The sequence below is a fragment of the Camelina sativa genome, chromosome 15 (genome assembly GCF_000633955.1).
Source record: "Camelina sativa cultivar DH55 chromosome 15, Cs, whole genome shotgun sequence".
Taxonomy (NCBI): Eukaryota; Viridiplantae; Streptophyta; class Magnoliopsida; order Brassicales; family Brassicaceae; genus Camelina; species Camelina sativa.
Window position 1 is genome coordinate 30,303,855 of NC_025699.1, and position 5,814 is coordinate 30,309,668.

A 5,814-nucleotide genomic window follows, 5' to 3' on the forward strand; every position below is an offset into this window, starting at 1 on the left:
GGGGGGGGGGGAGCTGCGATCTTTTGTGGCTCGTCACTAGAGTCAGCTATGACAATCACGGGGGGTTCGGACGGATCGGTCGAAGGACCAGAAGCACCTGCAAGGAGATCGGAAGGGCCAGCAGGGGACACGGGAGTCCCGCCTACCTCAGGGGCGGACGAACTGGACTTCTTGGTAGGAAGGTGAGCTTTGCCCTCGGCAAGAGCCGCTGCCATATTCAGCTTCGCTTCCTTCTCAGCGATCCGGCACGCCCTTTCCTCTCGGTAGTTCATCTCCGAAGTGCTTATACGGTCGGAGCAGACGAGAGAACTTCCTCTAAGCCTCACCGTGGACTCCCTAATCCTTTCACACGAGAAAGAATCCCAGGCGATCTGATCCTGGCTGCAGAACCTCTAGAAAAACTCTGCGAACATAGGGCAAAGCAACCCGCGCTCGAAGTGATCTGAGATTGGAATGACAAAGGGTAAGAAGCAAGAAAGAACATATATTAAGGTTATACCTAACAAAGAACACCATTCTACCAATTTTTGAAGTCCACTTCGATACGTGCGAACTCGAGAGGTGGCCAAAGGTGAGTTCGTTAACCGGAAAAAAGAAGTAAGACTTCCGCCATTTCTCGTCCTTCTCGGGTAGGTCATTAAAAACCTTCAGTCCGGAAAGCGGACTTACGTAGAGCGTGCCCTTGGTACGACCTGTCTTCACCGTGTACACCTGAAGAAAGTCGGCCAGGGATAGCTTGTAATCGAACTCCTCCCCCAGAGTTTTAAGACACATAACAATCCGAACAAAGTTCGGGCACATCTGGGGGAGGGCGAAGCCCAGCTCGAACATCATCTTTACAATGAGTTTGGAGAGGGGAAACGACAGACCGCACGCAGAGAAAAATATCTCGAATACACAACAGTACCATGTAGGAGGGTTCTCCGGGGACTCGTGAGCCTCTGGGAACCTGATCTCGACCTCCGGCGGAATCCCGGTGGATCCTCTAATCTCGGCTATGTTCTCCGCAGAGAGAATTGACGGCTGATGGGGGCCATAAACGCCCGTAATCAAGGGTTTCACGGTTTTACCCGATGAGGATTTCGGAGGATACATGTTTTTCGGGTAAAAGTAGTGAGAAATAAAGGAAGGTCGAAGAACTTTCCGGCGAGAGCAAAGAAGTTAACAGAAGAAAAGAGAGGAAATCGCAGAACAAAAACGAAAGCACAACTGGGAATTAAGAGTAGAAGAGAGAAGTCGAGTTTACCTTTATACACGGAACCAGGGAGTAATGATTACCTGGAGAAGCGAAAGGTCTCGGACCGCTTTTCCTCTCTCTTATAGCTTACACGCTACCCGGTAAGCCCCGGGGCTTGTTCGGGAAGGCAAATCTCATCATCACCACGATCAAATCGTGGGGATATGGGTAATATTCAGTTTCCCAAAAATGATCGCTTGGAGGTCAAAAGTCCCCCGAACTGCTCAGCTCGGGAGATTTGGGGGGCAACTGTTTTACCCATGATTCGTCATCTCGGGAAACAGGCAAAGGGCCTGGGCCGGGCACGTCTAATGGGCCAAGGGCGTAGCACTGGTCGGTCCATCAGGCCCGGAGAGAAGAAGAGAGTGCGGAGAGGCGTCATGTTAGTCAGCTCGCAGCTCGAGCTTGGTCAAAGATTCCTGCATTCAAGAGGATTAATTAGGACGCGAAAATCGTGTAATATTAATTACGCATTAATTGGGTAATAAATTGGTCTGTATAAATATGTAAGGGGGGAGTCTTTGTAAAGGATCTAGCATTTTTTCTCTCAAGCAGCATTATACAGTTTTAGCATTCAAACACTCTCTTTCAATTTGGAACTCTTAACGGTGATAAGCTCCTCCACACATAAATCACTTCGGAAGGAGAGAATTGGTCTCAGTCCTCACATCCAAGAGCCGGAGGTTGTGCTATCTTTGATAGACCAGAAAGAACCCTTGGTAAGGAGGTAAGCTCTAAGCCAGTCCACCCAAAGTGACTTTGACGCCAACGTTCGCCATATGAGTTTCAGAGAACTCACCTTATTTGTTTCTTTCAAGGAACGCAAACCCAAGCCACCTTCTTCCTTTGGTAAACATACATCCATCCAGGAGACCTTTGCTTTTTTGGTATTAAGTGAGGGACCCGACCAAAAAAACGCAGAGCAAATACTGTTGATCTCCTTGGTACAAGCGGTTGGCAATCGGAAAGCTGACATCCAGAAGTTTGTGAGACTTTGAATTACTGAACTGATGAGCTGTAGACGGCCCACAAATGAGAGATATCGCCCCGTCCAGCTACTGAATTTTTCTCGAATACGCTCTAGCAGTGGCGTGTAGTCAGAGGTTGTCATGCGCTTAGTTAAGAGAGGTAAACCAAGATATCGGACTGGTAGAGTTCCTGATGCAAAAGGGAATGATTGAAGTATCTCATCACCTCAGTGGCTGTGACCCCAGCCATATATAGAGTAGACTTTTCGAGACTGATAGTTAGTCCTGAGACGCCTGCAAAGTGATGAAAGGTCTGAAGAATACCCTCAATAGATGTCTTGGTCCCATCCGTAAACACCAATAAGTCATCAGCAAAACACAAGTGTGTGAGACTGATATTCTTACATCGCGGGTGATAACCGACTCTTCGTTCCTTGGCTGCTTTATCAAGCATTGCAGACAAGACTTGCATTCATATCACAAAGAGATAGGGAGATAAAGAACAACCTTGCCTCAACCCTCGTTCACTGTGAAACAGACGAGACAACTCTCCATTTACTTGAACTGAGAAGGAAGCGGTAGTAATGCAAAGTTCGATCCACTTGATGAATTGCATCGGGAAGTGTATAGTACAAAGGATACTAAGCAGAAAAGACCATTGCACAGAGTCAAATGCTTTAGAGATGTCGATCTTAATTGCACTTCTTGGTGACACAGTATCCTTATGATAGTTTGCAACTATTTCAGAAGCCAGGAGGACATTTTCCATTAGTAGCCTATCCTTGACGAATGCAGACTGATTTGGAGAGATAAAAGCAGGGAGAATCTGTTTGAGTCTGTTAGCGAGAAGCTTAGAGATCACCTTATATGTCACATTGCAACAAGAAATTGGTCTATAGTCCTTCATCTCTCTCACCTCTTTCTTCTTGGAATTAGTGCTAGAATGGTTGTATTTACACCCTTAGGTAAAAAAATCAAATTTAAAGAAAGATTGGACTGAGGCAACAAAATCACTCTTAATAACAGACCATGTCGCCTTAAGGAACTCCACGGTGTATCCATCAGGGCCAGGACTCTTATCCCTTGGCACAGAGAATAAGATTTCTCGTATCTCAGTCTCTGTGACATCTTATACCAACATGGACTGATCCACCTCCGAACATCGAAAAGGTAACAGAGTTGAGAGCTCAGCCTCATCGATTCCTTGATAGTTAGGTATCTTATAACCCAGAAAATCCTGAAAAAATCTCTTTGCCTCCTGCTTAATTGTTTCTTGCGTATCTGCTATACTACCATCCAAACATTGAACTTCTTTGATCGTATTACGTGCTTCACGGGTCTTGGCGGCATGGTGAAAAGCCTTATTTTTTCCATCTCCAACCTTTAGCCAATGTAGTTTGGATTTTTGTTTTAAGAATTGTTCCTCCAAGCCTGCTAAGAACAGCCATCTACTATAAGCAGCCGCTTCCCTCTGCATTGTCTAATCAGTTGGATTCTGTAGTGTTTCAGACTGACAAGTACAGAGATGCGCAAATGCTTCTTTAGCTCTTTTTTCCAGATTACCTAAAAGATCTCGACTTAACTGCTTGACTTGCGGTTTTAAGGCTTTCAAGTTTTTGGAGAAACGATATAGTGCTGAAGTCGAGTGAAACAAACTCTCTGTATCATCCCAGTAGGCTTTAACCATTGGCAAAAAATGTTCATCTTCTACTGAAGCATTGCAGAACTTAAAAGGTCGTCGCAGTCTAGGTTTTTCTCCTCCAATCTTTATGTGGCATCGTAAATGACCTGAGCAGCCCCCCGCCTCAAACACACCCTTAGACTGTTGATGCTCAGCTAGCTAAACGTCATTGACAAGAACTCTGTCAAGCTTCTTACATATAAGACCAAACTCACGTTTATTACACCATGTGTACAGCGGACCATAAGAGGGAAAGTCACTGAAGGAGCAATGTTGCCCAACCTCTTGAAAATCACGCATTCCCTGCGACATAATAGGTTGCCTATCTGAGAGAGAGTGCTCATCCGCCCTCAAATTTTCATTAAAATCACCAAAATTTCATTAAAATCCATGGTTTATTACGGAACAGTGGAGAGTCTTGGTGAAATTTCAGATCCTCCCACAGTATTTTCCTTTCTTCCACACCATTAGCTGCATACACAAATGAAACAAAAAACTCCTTCTCTGCACCTTCCAGCAGAACCGAGCATGTGATCAGTTGACTGCTTGTGAAACAAGGCGTGAGATGAACATTCGAGTTCCATACCACCCATATTCTTCCTCTTCTATTGAAAGTATAGTTAAAAAAGACCAACCTGGAAAAAAAGAAGGAAGTATATCCGTAGATTTAGATTCCTTTACCCTCGATTCCAAGATGCATCCAAACTAAAAGTTACCTCTTCTTACCCAATCTTGAACTACGGAATGTTTAGACATTTTGTTGAAACCGCGAACATTCCAAAAGAAACTCGACATAAGTTATAGTTGGGTACCCGTCTTACTCTGATCTCGTAGAGGTTGAGTAGAAGGGTTTGTAACATACTTATGAGCATTTTTTGAGGCACGTGGGATAGATTCCCGCATGGTAACAGTTGCTTTAACTCGACGTTCAGTCTTTCCCACCCCAGGTGCATCTGAATCCGCCTGTGCAGGTAAACTAGGGTCAAGAAGAGCTTTAAGAGGACTGGCGGCAACATCAGGTAGAGGGGGATCTGCCTCTGTTTCCGTGGAAAAAACCTTCTCCCCTTCCACATCTGCTTCCTCATCGTCCTCATTCCTCTCACTCAAAACCGAGTAAGAATTAGATAACAGAGATCCCTCCCTAGACTGCAACTATGCAAACCGTTTGTTCAGACTAGACACAGACTTGTTGCCCATTTTTTGTGGTGTTATCCACTCTTGTTCTTCCCCTGTCCCGGTAATATCAGTCACCGGAGCCTCAACTGTGGCCAAACTTGCCGCAGCCGACTATTGTGTAATTTCCCGGAGAGGAGTTGCTAGATGTTTTGAACCGGTAATCCCTGCTTCCTTCTCCACCTGAGCCTTAGGGGAAGCCGGTTGCTCATTCGAGACCACTTTTGTCAAACAAGCAGACTGCAGATGTCCCCACTTTCGACATTGACTACAGCGAGCAGGCAGCCAAGGATAAGAGTATGTAACCACAGTATCCAACTCCCCCTCCTCTTCGCTTGCCAAGTGATATTCAACTGGTAAATCCTTTGTGAGATCAGCCTCCACCATAATTTGTGCTTCCTCAAAACTTGAGCATGCCTCTGTTTTTGGGTGTAATCGGATAGGTGTATCCACGGCACTAGCCAGAAACTGCAATCCCTTATTAGTGAACATGGTGTACGGTACATTCTTCAAGACAACCAACAATGGGACGGATTTCAGGGCTGGTTGCGCTTCCTCTGCGAAAGGCGTCCATTTAGAAAGAATCATGGGAAGACCACCTATGTTCCACATCCCACGGTTTAATATCCTATGCATGATACTCTCACTACGCACACGAAATTTTACAGTGGTTTCGTTAACCACTATTACATCAATAAGTGAAGATTTATCACCCAATCTCCAAATCTTATTAACAATTATATGGATCTTCCCCA